Consider the following 20,489-nt stretch of genomic DNA (forward strand, 5'->3'; position numbering starts at 1 on the left):
TTTATTTCTTGGATTTAACTATGTAGCACATATTGCATATAGTATTAATAGTACCAGGTAAGATATACCACAATACAGCAGAGTCTCTGTGGACTTATGACCAGTAAAGAAGTGCAATATCATTTCTCAAGCAAGCACCTTTTTTTCTTCCACTGCCCAATCTAGGTTTACATTAGGGGGAAAAGAAAACTTGTTTAAAGCTTGACGGCGTCCTTCCAGTTCCCCCCCCCCTCCTCCCTACTCCTCCCCCCCCCTCCCCCGTGTGTAGATCATCCTTCCCTGTTCTCACATTATCTGTGTCACGGTTCCCTTGGCTGATATGTGGCAGGAAGGCTTTCTTAAAGCATCCACGGCAAGGTCCCAGAATTAGTATCGCTTACTGAAAGTTATAATGTACAGATAGTATTGGGAACAGAAAGCTGGTTGAAGCCAGACGTCAACGACAACTAAATCCTAAGTTCAGAGTGCAATGTTTATCGTAAGGATAGGTTAGTAGTAGTAGCCATTGGTGGTGGCGTGTTTATTGCAGTAAACAATTCGATATAATCTACCGAGGCTATCACGGATTCGAATGTGAATTAATCTGGGTGAATTTGAGTATCAATGAACTGTCAAAAATGGTAATCGGATCCTTTTATAGGCCACCTGGGTCAGGATCTGTAGTTGTAGAGCGCTCCAGACAGAGCTTGCAGAGTATCATAAGTAATTTTCTTGATCATGCCTTTGTAATAGTGGGCGACTTCAACTTGCCAGGTATAGATTGGGAGTATCACGCCATCAAAACTAGTGCCAGAGACTGGGATTTGTGTGGAATTGTTCTGGATGTCTTGTCTGAAAATTACCTTAAGCAGATAGAGAACCAACTCGTGACGGTAACATGCGAATAATCTTTTTTGAGTGGACCATGAAACGAAAAATTTTTACATTAATTTAAAATTTCTGTATAAAGAAACATAAAATATAATTAAAATGTAGATATTCTTCCGAAAATGTGCGTTTCCTCTTCTTTGTTTTGATTGGTGGTGGAGTGGATTTCCCTACGTCAGAACGTATACAACGCCACGCCGAGTCCTCTTCCGCCGCGCCCCATTCACCTCGCCGCCAGTACGCTGAGGGCCGTTCCGCTGCAGCTGTTTCTTACTGGGGCGCGCTGCTGCGTTCAAGAGTAAGCCTAAAACAGGTCTTTAAAAATCTCATAATAATTCCTGTGCATAAAATCACTTTGCTCATTAAGTAGTAGGCCTGGGGTTTTTCTTTGATGAGCGTATATTTCAATCTCTTCGATCCCACGCCCGGGTTCCCGGGTTCGATTCCCGGCGGGGTCAGGGATTTTCTCTGTCTCGTGATGACTGGATGTTGTATGATGTCCTTAGGTTAGTTAGGCTTAAGTAGTTCTAAGTTCTAGGGGACTGATGACCATAGCTGTTAAGTCCCATAGTGCTCAGAGCCATTTGAACCAAGCCAATCTCTTCGAGCACGTTGAGATAGAGACTTTTTGGAGCTTTATGGAGCACCTCCATTTCTTCATTTATATTACTCACTTTATGTCTACTCTCTTTTACATGTGTTCCAAATGCTATTCGATTGCTATGACTGCAATGTTCCCTGTATCGAATTTCAAAATTCCGCCCTGTTTGTCCTATATAATAACTGTCACACTAGGCACATCTAATCTTATATACTCCGGAATTATTGTATTTCATTTGTTTTGTCGTTGCTGGTTTGTGTCTTAGTCTATGTGCCATTTGCCCTTTATTCTGAAATGCCACTGCGATGTTTTTTGGAAAGCATTTAGCACAAGTTTATCAAATCTAGTCATGATTGTCTCAATGGGAATTTCGCGATCGTTCGTTAAATAAAATATGGCGTTTCAGTCTTCGATCGCTATTCTTTATTTTCAATTACCGGTTTCGGGCTAGCTGCCCATCTTCAGATCTGTTAGAAAAAGTTAAAAATGTAATTAGTAAGAGAGATACAGTTAGTGATAGAAGTATCTTAGTTTACAAAAAGAAATTTTGGAACGTATTAAATGCCAACATACCATATATTGTAGTTACAGAGTAACTTGTCCGTACAGAACACTCGGTTCGCTGTCATAAGTAAAGTAAATTTCAATCTGTTAAAACCTTATATCGCAGTTTTTAAGAGTAACCTGATTGGTAACAGTAAAAAGTGTGTAACCTCCCCACAAAATAATAAATAAATATTATTGATAATGATTCTGATTTTAGCGTAACTTCGTCACAAAATAAAATAAATATTATTTGGTTAATGATTCTAATTTTTGTGTAACCTCAGAACAAAATTGGTTCCCATTTAATGTACCCACAAAATTCTTTTCTCATTTAATGTAAGCTCGAAACAGAAAAATTCCTAAACCTAGTAATTAAAAATAAATTCAGTAACCTGGTAAATTTTGGACGACAGCAGTGCTGCGTCATGGCCCTGTAAGATCATTCTGAATAAAAAAGCAAAAATTCTTACCTCAATAAAGTCGCCAACTATCTGCTCTTACAATAACTTTTTCTTGCGCAGCTCTGTGCAATGCTGGCCGATAGATTTGTCATTTATGAAAGGAAGCAACTGATTTTTCTTTTGCGACAATCGGAATGATCATGGATTGGAGAAATAAGTAAATTCTTTAAATAGAAATGAATGCTTGTTAGAAATTACTTTATATGACAAAGATTATTATTAGGACATTTTTAAAAGATTTACATGGGAGTTCAGATACATTACTAGATATGCGCGAGGCAGCTTTTTACCTTATACAATAATACACAGGCTCTGGCATCGCTGCACCGCGACCGGCCCAGCCAACACGATACACTATACCAGAGCAGGCTCCAGACCAGACAAGCGCAGACTAGCCCAGACTAGCAACAACTTACTGCTACAGCTACACAGTTCGTACTGAGTCAACACTGCTCTCTGGTCAGTGATTCTCTTATACCTTGCATATTGCAGGCAGCGCATGAGCAATAGATCGAAATTACATCTGCTCTGACCTCTTGCATAAAATTACATCTGCTCGGACCTCTTACATAACCCTCCATTCGGGGGGGGGGGGGGGGGGAGGGGGGGGTCAAAAATTTGGCAACGATGGTGAGTCAATTGGACTTGCCATGAGCAACGAATTTTTTTAATTAAGTAAGTTTACAGTCACAGAGTATATACATATATATATAAGTGCAGAACATGAAATGAAATATGGTGCACATGCACTGAGTACAGAACATATCAAACAATGACAAAATGTATATGCAATGAGTACAAATCATATTAACAAATGACATAAAGTGCACACGCACTGTATATATTTCTACCATTTTACAAGAGCTAGTATACGCAATGAGTACAAAACATATTAACAAATGACATAAAGTGCATACTCACTGTAGTACAGAACATATCAAGCAATGACAAAATGTATACGCAATGAGTACAAATCATATTAACAAATGACATAAAGTGCACACGCACTGTATATATTTCTACCATTTTACAAGAGCTAGTATACGCAATGAGTACAAAACATATTAACAAATGACATAAAGTGCATACACACTGTAGTACAGAACATATCAAGCAATGACAAAATGTATACGCAATGAGTACAAATCATATTAACAAATGACATAAAGTGCACACGCACTGTATATATTTCTACCATTTTACAAGAACTAGTATACGCAATGAGTAAAAAACATATTAACAAATGACATAAAGTGCACACACATTGTAGTATTTTTTTACCATTTTACAAGAACTAGGATAGGAAAGGGAAGGATTGCATCATGGTTGTAGCACAGTAGGTTGCACATAGCTGCACTGAAAGTCCATATCTTTCTACAGAAGCACAACACCAAATCAGACAATCTGAAGTTATCTTCCCTGAAGTATTAATCAGTGTGGCCAAGACACTGAAATGTCGTATTAATATTCAATCTTATCATTTGGTAGTACATTAGGTACACCAAACAGTGGAACCATAATAACATCTCCATTGTTCAAGATGGTGGACACCATGATGTGTCAACACCACACTCTTTCACCAACGTAGAATTAGTGCAGAAACCAAATATAGTGCTCCATGATCATAAGGATAGACAGGACAAACGGATATTGCAGTAATTTCTGGTAATTAGGTCAGAAGGTGAAGGACATTAAGTCTTATGCTAGTCATCATTGAGAATTACACTAGTCTATCAACCGATTTGAGTAATTTGTGGCACTCATTGGCTAGTTACTAAACATCTCTGTACTATGTATGAAGTATTACAGAATATTATTCATAAGTCATCTGATTACAGTGAACATTGGCACTCACTGGCCAGTTACAAACCATTTTTACGCATTATTCAAAAGTGATCATTCAAAGAAAGAGTTAATTAATAGCATACCATTTACATAATTCATCTAGTTATAGTAATCATTGGCACTCATTGGCCAGTTACTAAACATATAGCAAGTATTGAATATTACAAAACATTTTTCATCATTCAAGTGACATACGACATATTTAAAATAATTATTGGCACTCATTGGCCAGTTACAAAGTATTCATATCGTTTTATAAAACATTATTCAGTATGATTGAGAAGTCATCATTCAAAATGAGAGTTAATTATTGGCATAGCATTTATAGAGTATAACAAAAATATTATTTACAGAAATTATTGGCATAGCATTTATACATTGTTACAAAACATCACTCAGTATTACTCAGAACTTTTCATTCAAGTGACATAGGACATATTGATAATGTAACACACTGTAACTATTACTCAAGGTCTGTGATTAGAAAACATCATTCAGTATTACTCAGAACTCTCTTAAACTGGTAGCATTATTTGGGACTGGTAATACATTTTCTTTTGTGCCAGCAATGCATTGCGTTGGGATCGATAATTAATTGCTGGGCATAACAATATTTGCTTTTACTTATTGCTGCAAATGAGGATAGGTAACGTCATTCGTCATGAGTCAGCTGTAGCAAGGTTATGAAGCAAGTAGAGTATATGTGATCACATTCATGAATGACACACACAAATGGTTAAAAAAATGCAAGTACTAGAACAGGTTTAATAACTAACTGCTTATAGCACATTAATTTCATGAATAGCTTCTCCTGGAAAAAATACAAAATGGATTATTAAGCTGAAAGAAGAAACGCATATTATGCTGAAAAGTAGTGAATTTCGAATTAACAGGTAATGAAACGTGTACTCAATATGTATGTACTCTAGCTGTCCTTTCCAAAACGTTCAGTCATTATACCATGCGACATAAGACATACTGTCAAAACAAACTGCAACAAATACTTAAATAACTACATAGCATCTCTTAACTAACAGTAAATATATAAACTTCATCATTATTCTCATCTGCAAAGAAAAACTTAAATGTGGTGCGTTAAGTGGCCATGTAAAATTATCACTATCATCACCTGCAAACAAAAACTTAATTATTCACATCACCATAACTCCATTACTATCATCACCTGCAAAGAAAAACTTCATTATTCATATTACCATATTCTTCATATTACTATTCATCGTCATTCATTATCATCTGCAAAAAGACACTTCATTATTCATTATTCATATTACCATTTACTTCACACAACTATTGATAGTATAGAGTTTCTTATTTCTAGCATATTTCATCACTAAGACTAGGATGTGTAGTTCTGTCTGTCAGCCTGCATCAATCGCCTCGTATTCTGAAAGAAAAAATTAGTTAAGGCTGCTATCATACGATGTGTATAGTATATTCTTGTTAATGCTTGTTAATTCAGATCCATTTACTCTTCATGATGAGGTATTGCATCTTCTTTCGTTCATTCCGAAGGTGAAATTCCCATTTAATAGTAATCCTCTGTGGTTTGTTTAATTTATTTCTTTTACACATTATTTCTTTCTGAAAATGATCAATAAGGATTAATATCTTGCATTTAAATCATATACCCATTAAATAAAAACTGGTTTCTAGTGATATAATTAAGCATACAGCATAGCATGACAGAAAACGTATTATGTCAAAAACATAGACAGTGTTCAGGTGCAAAACTGTACACAGAGTATCATAATGTAGTAGCAAAAAAAAAAAAAAAATGTAAAATAGTCACGATGTTGAGATATCATAAGGCAAAATGTCAAAGTCAACTGGTGTTTGTTATATCTTAAAGATTTCGTAGTGCATACAAACAAATCACGAAAACAATCATACATACATGAAAAATGGAAAATGTGCACAGTCTGATATATAACGACAAGAAATGACTTTCTTTGTGTTCAGCTTGTTTGTTGTGTAGTTGATAGAGGCGAGAGTTGAAGACTTTAATAGAGAAAGAATTTGATAAAATTAATGTGTCACTAGATAGAATTGCATAATTGGTCATAAAATATGTAAGTTTATCTGAAAAAATGTGCACAGTCTGATGTGTAACGACAAGAAAAGCGACCTGCTAACCTTACCTTGCCAGGCACTTGCCAAGAAAAAATATGATAATCATCAGTAAGTATTCATATAAATATAATTGCATAAGTGGTCATATAAAAATCAGGAAATGGCATTACAGTGTGATAAATCATAAAGTATGTTCATTCAATAAAGGGTTTAATATTGGAGACATGGTGATTGCCTTTGCTTTTTCTGGTTCTCAAAGTTTCGACGTGCTACACTGGGGTGAGGAATGCTGCGAATTCGATATGGACCTGCGTATAGAAGCTCAAATTTACTGCATGTATTCTTTACTCTGTTGGATAGATAGTGTGTACATACTAATATCTTCTGTCCAATGTGAAAGTCTCGGCGTGTACAAACCTGTTTTTGCTGTCTTCTCCGGCGCTCTGCGGGACGTTTGATGTTGTTCAGCGCAATGTCAATTATTTCATGGTGTCGTAGTCGACGTGATGTAGGAAAAGATACTAATTCTTTAATTTTGTTAGGTGGTTCAACATTTTTCATTATAACAGTCGGAGATAGCATAGTAGATTCATTAGGTATGGAATTAATTACATCCTGGAATGAGAGTATGTGTGTGTCCCAATCTATATGTCTTTTATGGCAGTATATTCTACACAGTTTACCAATTTCTTTCATTAGTCGTTCACAAGGGTTCGAAGAAGCGTGATACTTGGATATATAAATTGGAGAAATGTTTCTTGTTCGTAACATACGTGTCCATATATCAGATCGAAACTGTGATCCATTGTCGGAAATTACTTTCCATACATGTCCTACATGAAATAGAAAATGTTTTATAAATGCTTTCGAAACAGATTTAGCAGTAGCTTTGCGTAACGGAGTGAAGGTAACAAATTTCGAAGTGAGTTCAACAGTGACAAAGATGTAGCAAAAACCTCTATTAGTTCTGGGAAGTGGACCAAAAATGTCTACAGCGGCCATGTGTCTCAATTTAACAGGTACAATGAGATGTAATGGAGGAATATGTGAAGTCATGTCTGACTTAGCTTTCTGGCAGATTTTACATGACGCTAAAACTCGTCGAATACGTTTCTCCATGTTGGCAAAATAACAGTTCTGTCTCAGTATAAGAAAACATTTTCTGGCTCCGCAATGTGCATAGCTTAAATAAGTATACCAAATTAATTTGTTAACAAGCTCGTCAGGAATGCATATTAACCAGTTGTTGCTGTCAGGGTGAGAGCGGCGAAACAGAATGTTATTGCTTACAGTGTAATGGTTTCTGATGGTAACATTATTCCTATCTTGCCAAAGGTGTTTAATTTGTTTCCATACGTTGTCTTTACTTTGCTCTTGTGCTATGTCTCGTAATGACGACGAAATGAAATTTCCAAATACAACTTGTTGAATATACATGACGCTGAAATTTGCTTTGCAGAAATTGGTTGCGATGTCTTGCTGATTGTTGCTGAGAGAACGGGATAGTGCGTCTGCTACAATATTTTGTGTACCGGGAATGTGAACAATTGTAAAATTAAATTCCTGTAAATAAAGTTTCCATCTGCTTAACCTGTCGTATGTAAATTTTGCGGAAAGTAAAAACTATATAGCTCTATGATCTGTGTAAACAGTAGTGTGTCTTCCATAAAGAAAATGCCTAAATCTCGTAAATGCTCATACAACAAATAATGTTTCAAGTTCTGTAACAGAATAATTGCGTTCAGCAGGTGACAGAATGCGACTCGCAAAGGCGATGTTTTTAATTACCGTAAAACCATCTTCTTCAATTTCCTGAAAAATATGTATGCCTAAAGCGGTGTCAGAGCTGTCGGTGGCAATGGAAAACTTTCCAGTAAGATCTGGATGTTATAAAAGTGGTGCATTCAACAAAGCTTGTTTTAGATTGACAAATTCAGAGGGTGCTTGGCTATCCCAGGACCAAATAGTGTTTTTACCCGTCAATTGACATAATCTAGGAGTGTCTAAAGCAGAGTAATGAATAAATTTACGAAAAAAGTTAATTAAACCCAAAAAGCTGCGTAGTTGTTTCTTCGTCGTAGGAATAGTAATGTCACGTAAAGCTTGAAGTTTTTCCGGGTCAGGCACATTGCCTTCTGCTGAAATTACATGTCCAAGAAATTTTATAGAAGTCTTGCCAAAGTGCGATTTGCTAAGATTAACTGTGAGTCCTTGTGCACGAAATGTTTGTAACAGTTGTTCAAGAATCAAATTGTGTTCAGACCAGTTAGCTTCTGCAATAAGAATGTCGTCTACATACGTTGTGATTCTGTCTTTTAATTCTGTCGGAAGTATAGTATTCAATCCGCGAATAAACGCTGCTGAAGAAATAGTTAAGCCGAACGGTAATTTACAAAATTGATAACAGTCACCAAAACAGAGAAAAGCTGTGTACTTTCTGCAGTTCGGATGGAGCTGAATTTGCCAAAATCCCGATTTCAAATCTAACGTTGAATAAATAGCAGTACCATGAAATTTTTGTAGTTCTTCTAGTGTCCGTGGGCGATCTGTTTCATTAATAATGATGTCATTAATGTGACGCGAATCAAGTACGGGGCGAAGTGAACCATCCTTTTTCATAACAATATGGAGTGGGTTTATGTGCGGACTAACTGTCGGTTCAATAATTCCTTGGTCAAGCATAGCTTGCAAATTTTTCTTAACTTGTTCTCTGTGAATATACGGAATGGGATAATGTTTGGCTTTTAAATGTGTCGTGCTGTTTAACTTGAAATTCATACATAAAACCGGACATAGTACCAAGGACGTTGTCAAAAACTGGAGCTTGCTGTAAAAGAATTTTGCGTAGTTACGTGCGTTCGTCGTCTGTATTTGCACTGCTCTGTTTAGCTTTATCAGAAATCATTAGCATAACGTCATAGTCGGCTTCGTCTGGAGTATTATAGTTGTGTACGCACGTATCTGTGAACAGTGTGGAATGACAATCTATGTTACGTGATGCGGAAATGACCTCTGTACGATTAATTGTTTGTTCTTCTGCAGATAAAGAGTGCTGAAATTGTAATGCCAGTTGTACATTTTCATCCTTTAACATTAACTAGGAGTTTTGAAAGTCAATAATTGCGTCATGTTGTACTAGAAAATTCGTACCTAAAATAACGTCTGTTGTCAATAAGGGAACAATCCAAAAATTTGAGTGAAACGTATGACCTGCAATACAAAATGATAAGTGTGTCTGTAATTTTACATCTACTCCTTTACCAGATATTGCTCCTTTTACTTTAGTTTTGCCTAAAGGTGACGTAGGGTAGGTGTTCTCTTTATTACATTCGTTGAAAGTTTCCTCATTTATAACTGACATAGGTGATCCAGAATCAATTACTGTTGAAAATTTGGATTATCCAACTTTACTTCAATGACAGGGTGGGAAATGGTTTTATGAATAACTGGTTTTCCTGCAAAAGAGTGTCTCGGATGTCGTCAAAAGTAATAGCATTTTCGTGAACAAGGTTCTGCGTGTCAAAAGTATTGCTTGCGTTGCTGGAAGATGCAACCTGTACTGTATCTAGTCAAATTCTATCTGACGTGCCATTATTTGCAGGAGGATGCTGTGGCATTTCACCTATTTGTACTGTTCTGTTATTTCTTCCTGACGTATTTCGTTCGGGATGATATCTACTGTCTGGTTCATTCATGATAATATGTTGTTGTGGATGATTCTGCTGCTGATAAGACCGACTGTTATTAAACGTACGCTGAAAATTGTGCTCATTACTTTTACGTTTGTCATGATAGTCATTTCTATACGGTGCATTGCGATATGAGTTGAAATGGTGCGTTTTCTGTACGTACTGATTTCCTTGTTGTTGTGCATTACTATTTGGTGTGGCCGACGCTATACGTGTAGGCGGTGAAACATTAAAGCTTGGTTGACCTTGCAGACTGCATTGTTGGTTAGGTATGCTAACCGGTTGGTTTTGTTGCTGTTGTTGGGAAAAACCTCTATTGTTACCAAAATGTGGTTCCTGTTGCTGATAATTTTGACGATACTGATAATTAAAATTTTGTCTGTTATTAAAGTTCTGGTGGTTGTCGTTCCTGAAGCGTCCATTACCTTTGCTATTGAAATAGCGTGGCTGATTGTAATTGCTGTATGCTTGTTGACCTCGGTTATTATATGAAAAATTTTTGTTTATGAAGGAATAATCTGATTGCTGAACTTCCAAAAGCTGTAACAGATCTCTGAATGCCGAAATATTTTCTTTCTACTGACCTGTTAAAAGTGATACTCTTAATGATCGTGGTATTTAGAAATACATAATTGGATAAGATCAGATTCACTGTATGGCTCACTTAAGTACTGGTTTTGTTGGACCATGTGTTCAAAAAATTGCGTGACAGTGGAAAAATTTGAGTTCTCATAATTCGGTAAACTAATTAATTGATTCTTGATTCCGCGCTGTGTCGTCTTCGACCAATACGGTGACAGAAAAGTATTCTGAAATTCTTCTACCGAATAGCATTGTCTTGCGATCAGTCTCATACGAGTTGCCGGTTCGCCTTCCAAAAAACTGCAAATAAATTCAAGTTTGTGTGTTACAGGCCAAGCCGGTGGAAAAGCAAAGCTAAATTGTTGTATCCAATCCAAGGGGTGAATCTGTGTTCTGTCATTTTTAAATACTTTAAATTTTCTCACGGATAGAAAGTGCTTGTAATCAAAATTATCGTCTCTGTATGTCTGAACAGGTTCAAGATTGTATGATAATCTGTTTGTCTGAGACTGTTCGGAATCTAACTCACGTACTCACTGTAAATTACCTAAAGTATACAGGCTGTGTGAGTCCGACAAATGTTCGGAAAGTGGCGTATGCTGTGATGTTTTAAAGGCTGAAATATTTTTCATCTCCGTCACTTCGTGCTGTAAAGATGACAATTTTCTACGTAATGTATTATTGGACGAACCTATCTCACTGATCGTCAGATGTAAATTTAGGAATTCGGGTGTATGATTAAACGAAACTGCTGACGTATCGTCTGATTTGGTGTAATTATTACTTTCGATAACGTCAATACGACTGGCCAATTCATCATATTTTTCAGTCAGTACTTTTAGCTGATCATCGTATTTAGTATCACAAGCATTAATTTGTTTTTGTATTTTACGTGTGGTTTTGTTCACGTCCTTAACGTCTGCCTTGATGGCATTGGGATCCTGTATTAATTCCAACTTTTCAAGTCTGTTGGTCATTGTCTGAAAGTCTAATGTGTGTGTGTCTGTTTTTGTTTTAAAATCGGAGATTTCATCATGCAATTCGGTGTTCAACTGTTTGATAGTATTAATTTCGTCTGATACTGTAGCAATATTGTTGTCTACGTCTGTTTTTGCTTTCGTAAACAATTTACGCTTATCTTCCTGTCTTTGTGCAGTAATTGTTTCCATGACTTGTTGCTTTACTTTATTCTGTTCCTGTATAAATTTACGGTAACGCGTTTCACTGTTTTGTAGGTGGTGATTAAAACGTTCGTCAATATGGCTGTTCTGCTGGTCAAATTTCGCTCCTACTTTCGCATCCAGTGTACGTGAAAGTTCTGCTGACATTAATTTAAACTCGTCGCGTAACTGTGTTGCGTTTTCAGAGCATTGTTTAGCGACTGCACTAATTTCATCTCTAAGTAATTTAGTTGTGGCTGTATGTGTATTATTTAATTCTTGAGCCACAGATCAAATTTCTTCACTACTACTCCTAGCACAAGCCTTAATTTCCTCGCGTAATTGTTCTTTAGTATCATGACATTGCGCGGCAACGGCTGTAATCTGTTCACTAAGTTGTTTGTTCTGTTCATTTAGGTTGTCGTGTTTTTCATTCAACTGTTTAAGATTTTCAATCAACTGTTTGGAATTGTTATCTTGTTTTTAATTAATTTCATTAATTTGTTGTTTGAGATTTTCACTAAGTTGTTTGTGATTGTTGTCTTGTTCTTTCTTTGACTGTTTGAAATTTTTATTAAGTTGTAGCATTAATGCCATAACTCGATCCATGCCAAAATTAGCTACTGTATTCTCTGTGCTGTGTGATGCTGTCTCTGCTTTTGTCGCGTTTTGCGTAACCATTTGGTCATTCTCTGATTCTTGAAAATGTTTGCTAATCGGATGTGCACTGTTGGTCACTACACCGGAATCAAATAAACCTGACGTGTTTTGTGAATATTATTCACCTTCGTTAGAAACAATTATCTGTTCACTACGTAAATTTTGCAAATTAGGCGTGTCAAACTGGGCAGCGTTCATTGTATCAGAACGTGCCGCGTCATCAATTGTCGTTAAATTAACAGAGGCCACAATTGAATTTGTTTGCTCCTCATTAGCATTAAAATCATTACTAGTGGTCGGTACGCACTGATTATCTGTAATTAGGGGATTATCATCGTTACACTGAGTGTCGCTAGTATTATCGGTCAAATTATTCGAATCGGCTATTTCACTCATTGCACATCGCGATGTACTATTAACAGTTTTTCGTGGCATTTTTCACAAATCAAAATAAGCACAAAAATAAAGCAAAGACAAAGCAAAAATGGAACAAACACAATTACAACAAAGAGCAATAAATCGCCGATGATCTGCGAAAGAAAGAGTGACGAATTAGTAAATACGTTGCGCCAGATGCAAACTACATTTAAGTAAATAAGAGCAGATATATGACTACGTCTCAGAGATTCACAAAGAAATACGATCCTGGCCGGTTGTCGCCAAGTGTAACCTCCCCACAAAACAATAAATAAATAATACTGATAATGATTCTGAATTTAGCGTAACTTCGCCACAAAATAAAATAAATATTATTTGGTTAATGATTCTAATTTTTGTGTAACCTCAGAACAAAGTTGGTTCCCATTTAATGTACCCACAAAATTCTTTTCTCATCTAATGTAAGCTCGAAACAGAAAAATTCCTAAACCTCGTAATAAAAAATAAATTCAGTAACCTGGTAAGTTTTGGACGACAGCAGTGCTGCGTCATGGCCCTGTAAGATCATTCTGAATAAAAAAGCAAAAATTCTTACCTCGATAAAGTCGCCAACTATCTGCTCTTACAATAACTTTTTCCGGCACAGCTCTGTGCAATGCTGGCCGATAGATTTGTCATTTATGAAAGGAAGCAACTGATTTTTCTTTTGCGACAATCGGAATGATCATGGATTGGAGAAATTAGTAAATTCTTTGAATTGAAATGACTGCTTGTTAGAAATTTCTTTATATGACAAAGATTATTATTAGGACATTTTTAAAAGATTTACATGGGAGTTCAGATACATTACTAGATATGCGCGAGGCAGCTTTTTACCTTATACAATAATACGCAGGCTCCGGCATCGCTGCACCGCGACCGGCCCAGCCAATACGATACACTATACCAGAGCAGATTCCAGACCAGACAAGCGCAGACTAGCGCAGATTAGCCCAAACTTGCAACAACTTACTGCTACAGCTACACAGTTCGTACCGAGTCAACACTGCTCTCTGGTCAGCGATTCTCTTATACCTTGCATATCGCAGGCAGCGCATGAGCAATACATCGAAATTACATCTGCTCGGACCTCTGACATAAAATTGTAGTTTTGGCAGAAGAGCCAACACCGTGTTGCTAGAGGAGGCCGAAATACACGCGTTTAAGCTCACGCTGACTGGCGTGAGGTCTGGAAGAATTAAAGGAATTAATAGTAGCAAATAAGGTTCGTAGTTGATGTAATACTTAACTTTAATCCATAATTGGAGAACATCGCTCTTGATGGTACATGTTTTATAATCTCAATATAAACTGGTAATGGCGCCTTGCTAGGTTGTAGCAAATGTAGCTGAAGGCTATGCTAACTATCGTCTCGGCAAATGAGAGCGTATTTGTCAGTGAACCATTCCTAGCAACGTCGTCTGTACAACTGGGGCGAGTGCTAGGAAGTCTCTCTAACCTGCCGTGTGGCGGCGCTCGGTCTGCAATCACTGACAGTGGCGACACGCGGGTCCGACGTATACTAACGGACCGCGGCCAATTTAAAGGCTACCACCCAGCACGTGTAGTGTCTGGCGGTGACACCACAAAAATTACATCTGTATTACATCGGCTCGGACCTCTTGCATAAAATTACATCTGCTCGGACTTCATACAAGTGCCCTCTACCTATAACAATTGTGCATCTGTTGTTTCACCGTATATATTAATGGCGAATATTCTTTTTAATAAAACAATTTTTAAAGTAATAGCATACGAATAATCTTTTTTGAGTGGACCATGAAACGAAAAATTTTTACTTTAATTTAAAATTTCTTTATAAAGAAACATAAAATATAATTAAAATGTAGATATTCTTCGGAAAATGTGCGTTTCCTCTTCTTTGTTTTGATTGGTGGTGGAGTGGATTTCCCTACGTCAGATCGTATACAACGCCACGCCGAGTCCTCTTCGGCCGCGCCCAATACGCTGCGGGCCGTTCCGCTGCAGCTGTTTCTTACTGGGGCGCGCTGTTGCATTCAAGAGTAAGCCTAAAACAGGTCTTTAAAAATCTCATAATAATTCCTGTGCATAAAATCACTTTGCTCATTAAGTAGTAGGCCTGGGGTTTTTCTTTGATGAGCGTATATTTCAATCTCTTCGAGCACGTTGAGATAGAGACTTTTTGGAGCTTCATGTAGCAGCTCCATTTGTTCATTTAAATTACTCACTTCATGTCTACTCTGTTTTACATGTGTTCCAATTGCTGGGCCATTGCTATGACTGCAATGTTCCCTGTATCGAATTTCAAAAGTCCGCCCTGTGTGTCTTCGATAATGCGCAAATTTCCAACCAAGGACCTGCGAATCACATAACAGTGGACCACCTTCATCAAGCTTATGATTGTCTCCTCACTCTTAAAGGCCAAAAGTATAAATATGTCAAAGAGCTGGCCAGAAAGTATGTTGGGCAAACGAAATGTGGTTTTACGATCAGTTGACGTCAGATACTTCAAACGATCCTGAGGTGACTGAAAGGGAGCTAGAAGACCGAAGAAGAATTGTAGAATTAATGTATTATGCCAATAATGTTGTACTTTCTTTATTAATAATTTTTTAAAGTGAAATATGGTTAATTATGAGAAAAATGGTCCTACAAAGAGTTTTTCATTCACTTTGAAGCAAAACTGAGGCAACTCCAAAATTCAAAACTCAATTGCACGTACCTGAGTGCATGCATTTGTGTGTATCCTCGCTAGTAGTATTAGATACCCCATACCCTAATACAAGGCTGACAACTTTTTCGTTTAGGTGAAAACTGAATTTTTAAAACTTTCTTTTTAATTTTCCACAAACTGGAAAAAGTGGAGCTGCCTCCTTCTTGCACCAACCCTTGAATTCTCAAATCAGTCTTTATCAAATCATGTTTTCAAAAATCAGCATCCTCTACAGTTGTATCTCTGTTCTCTTCTAGCTATTTCCAGACCGCACAACTGCGTGACCAACGCCCGATTCTCCCACTTCTGACTGAAAGCTACTGACAATGAGAATACTGCTGCCAAACAAAGCTCACACTGCTTGTACTCAAAATCTCTGTGGCGTAACATACCAACTACTGAAGACTTTGTCTGAAAACTATCCAGTGTATAGATATTACGTCTCTCTGGATTAAAAGAGGCAAGGTGCAGCACAAGTGGTTATAGAGCGAAAGAGTGGACGAAAAAAATATGCGAGAACAGCGTCGTTCATATTTACTGTTATATCCTAGCCAGTAATGCCACCCGAGCCCGCTGCCAAAAGGTTGGCAGCATCAAAGTCCGGACGCCGTCCGCATAAGCAGCGCCAGTGAGACAGGAAATCGCCGCAAGTCTGCGCGCGCCACCGCTGGCTTCTGGCTTCTTAAGCGCTGGAGTCGCGAGCGCTAGGACAGTTCTGTGTTCGCCGCTCAGTTGTATACTCGCCACCGAATTGTGTACTTGCTAGTCAGTTGTGTGTTCATCGCAGCAGAGTTGTTGTTTGTCATCAGCCGACGCTGACCTAGCCGCTCCGACTCGAACTAGACAGATTTCTGTAGACACGGAGTTCACTACTGTGTTTCTGTATCTTCGTTAATAAAGATAAGTACCGACTTTTATTTAATCAGAGTGTTTGGGTTTTCATCTTTCTGTTCACTGTTCCAGCGGACCGGTCGGCCCGCTATTAAAAGTGTGGCGGTGACTTCGTAAGCCGTTTCTACAGCGAATTGCTTGTCGCTACGAACGCCGCCACAAAACTGGCGACGAGGACTTCCGAACTCGTGTGCAGGGCTGGTTCAACTTGTTTCTTGTTATACTAGTTATAAAGATAAAATTTTGGGGGCTGGTTTACTTTGTGTTCACTATGTCTGCCGAATTACAACAGTTGATCTTGTTACAGAGTCAGCAAATACAAAGTCTGGTGGAAGCAATCGCCAAACAAGCGGCTAATTCACCACCACAAAAGGAACAAGCACAGGCAGCACCACCTTTCCGTGCTTTTGATGCATCAAGAGAAGAATGGCGAGAATATTTCGCACAGTTGCAGGCGCACATGACAGTCTACAAAATCACAGGTACTGAGCGGCAGCTTTATTTAATCTCCACTGCAGGCGTGGAAGTCTATCGACTACTTTGTAAGTTGTTCCCGGAATCCCAGCCAGAAGCTTTAGACTATGACGTTGTTGTTAACAAGCTTGCTGAGTATTTCGAGTCGCGAGTTCATGTGGCAGCAGCCAGATTCAAGTTCTTCAGATTAAAGAAACTGCCACATCAATCTAATAAACAGTGGTTAACAGATTTACGGGGCCTCACCCGACAGTGCCGATTTAATTGTGTGTGTGGAGCTTCCTACAGTGATGTCATGTTACGAGACGCTATTACTCAAAACATTGCAGATTCTCGTATTCGTGCTGCTATCTTAAAGTTGCCTGACCCGTCATTAGAGACTGTGATGAACATCATTGAAGCCCAAGATACTTTTGACTATGCTGAGTGTGAGTTAGATCAGCCATGTATTTCTCAAATTGCCTGTGCTAAGCCAGTTATGTCACGCCCGCGGCCCCACCGGCAGAGTCAGACTGTAAACACTAGCCGGCCGCGTCATGTTAAACACATTCGTCAGCCGCGTGTGCAAAATGATCGAGTTAAGTCTTGCCCTAAGTGTGTTCTTGCTCATCCTCGTGAACGTTGCCCGTTAAGAAACGCGGTTTGTCACTTTTGTCAAAGGAAAGGACACATCCAGACTGTTTGTTTGCGTAAACGCAAGAACAATTCTAGTGCTGCCCAGCCCATGGATATTCATGTTCTTCAAAGCCAGCCCGCCCAGACGGTCGCGTTTAAAGACTCTTCCACGGTTCGTGTGGGTAATAACCTTGTTCGCAATAAGCCACCCACCCAGCCCTCTGCTATGCGACCCAAGCGTAATTCAAACGCTGTACAAAGTAATGTACAGACTGTAAGTGAAGCGGGAGTTGTTGTTCCACCCGCCCAACCCACGAGTTGTCGTAAGCAGCGAACACGCGCTAAACACGCTGATTTTGTGTCTTCCGCCTCCACTGCACCGATCCAGAGACAGTGTAATAAACTATTTGTGAAGCTACGCATCCAGGATAAGACCTTCAATTTTCAATTAGACACTGGTGCGTCTGTGACTCTCATAAATAGTGCTACGTATGCGACTATCGGCCGCCCTAAACTTTCAGCGGCAAAACATTCTTTGGCTACTTATAGTGGAGAACAAATTCCTGTGTTAGGTGTATGTAGCGTGCCAGCCACATTCCGTGGCAATACAAAAACAGTTTCATTCACAGTGCTCCGCGCTACAGACAGTGTAAACATTTTCGGATTAGACTGTTTTGACTTGTTTGGCCTGTCTATCCAAGACAATGTGTTGCAAATTAATTCTGTTGTTGTTTCTCAAGACAGCATAACCGATTTGTGTAAACGATACAGTGACATATTTAAAGACGAAATAGGTTGTGCTGCGAACTTTGCCGCTCATATTACGTTAAAAGATAATGCTCAGCCTCGATTTTTTCGTGCTCATCCAGTGCCTCACGCCCTCCGGGCACCTGTAGCAGATGAACTTCGTCGTTGGCAAAACAACGGTGTTATTCAACCCGTTTCAGCGAGCCAGTGGGCTTCTCCCTTAGTTATTATAAAGAAACCGTCTGGCAAGTTACGTTTGTGTGCTGATTTTAAGTCGACAGTTAATCCTCAGACTGTCATTGATTCTTTTCCTTTGCCTAGACCGGACGAGCTGATGGATAAGTTAGGGGAAGCTCGTTTCTTTTCCAAAATTGATCTCCGTGAAGCATATTTGCAATTGCCCCTCGACGAGCAATCACAACAGTATTTTGTCATAAACACGTCGGTGGGGTTGTTCCGTTTTCTGCGTTTGCCTTTTGGTTGTGCGTCAGCTCCAGCTGTTTTTCAGCGTTTTTTGTCACAACTTCTGGCTAATATGCCATCGTGTTGCAACTATTTAGACGATATTGTTGTGTCCGGTCGGACGCCTGCTGAACATTTCCGTAATTTGGAGTGTTTGTTTAAACTGTTGTCTCAGGCAGGCCTACGTTGCAGCATCGATAAATGTTCATTTTTCCTTACGGAGTTGGAGTATCTGGGACATGTTATTAATGCTCAAGGCATTCATCCCTCCCAGTCACATTTAGCAGCTATTCGTGATTTGCCCGCCCCTCGCAATCTGCATGAATTGCAAGCAGTTCTTGGCAAATTGACATATTATATTAGGTTTATACCTAATGCATCACAGATTGCTGCACCGTTGCATCGTCTCCGCCGTGAGAATGTTCCGTTTGTGTGGTCAGCTGATTGCCAATCAGCCTTTCAGCAGCTTAAAGAGGCTTTATTGAATGATCGTTGTCTGGTCCATTACGACCCTAACAAGCCTCTGGTGTTAGCTTGTGATGCCTCTTCTTTCGGCCTCGGTGCTGTGTTGTCTCACCGAGTCGGTAACACCGAACGTCCTATTGCGTTCGCATCTAAATTGCTAAACAAAGCTCAGTGTAATTATAGCCAATTGGACAAGGAAGCGTTGGATATTGTGTTCGGTGTCACAAAATTCCATCACTACCTCTATGGTAGACCATTCTATTTAGTCACAGATCACAAGCCCCTGACGTCACTGTTTCATCCGTCTAAACCAGTTCCTCAGCGGACAGCTCAGAGACTACAACGTTGGGCTCTTTTGTTATCACAATACCAGTATGAGATACTGTATCGCCCTACAGCTCAGCATGCAAACGCTGACGCGCTTTCTAGATTGCCGATTGCTGCAGATGATGTCTTCGATTCCTCTGAAGACTCTTGCCATCAGATTGACGCCGATGAGCATCAATCCCTCCGGGATTTTCCGATTGATTATCGTCAGGTGGCACGTGAGACAGCTACGGATCCTCATCTGAGTTTACTATTACGTTTTGTTCAACGTGGTTGGCCGTCCAAGGCAAAGGACATATCGGATCCTGTGGTTCGTCGCTATTATCCGCAACGTCATCTGTTGTCTGTTTCGCACGGAGTTTTGCTGTTACGCACCGAGAATGACCAGCTTCGAGTAGTGGTTCCCCAAGTGCTCCAATCCAAGGTCCTCGACTTGTTGCATCAAGGTCATTGGGGAGTGGTCCGCACCAAGCAGCTTGCCCGCCGTCATTGTACATGGATCGGCATTGATAAGCAGATTACGCAGATGTCTACAGATTGTTCGACGTGTGCCGAACACCAAGCTGCTCCGCCTCAACGCTATTTTGAGTGGGCACGCCCTGCCGGTCCCTGGCAGCGAGTACATATTGATTTCGCTGGTCCATATTGGAATTGTCGTTGGCTCATCGTGATAGATGCATTTAGTAATTTTCCGTTTGTTGTGCCCATGCAGTCTACAACGTCTGCACAAACTATACAGGCGTTGACTTCAATTTTTTGTATTGAGGGTCTTCCAGAAGTTTTAGTGTCTGACAATGGTCCAAAAGTTACCTCTGCTGAATTTGAAAGTTTTTGTTCTGCCAATGGCATTCGCCATGTTCTTACTCCGCCGTTCCACCCTCAATCGAATGGTGC

Source organism: Schistocerca serialis, chromosome 2, assembly GCF_023864345.2.
Source record: "Schistocerca serialis cubense isolate TAMUIC-IGC-003099 chromosome 2, iqSchSeri2.2, whole genome shotgun sequence".
In the NCBI taxonomy this organism is placed as follows: Eukaryota; Metazoa; Arthropoda; class Insecta; order Orthoptera; family Acrididae; genus Schistocerca; species Schistocerca serialis.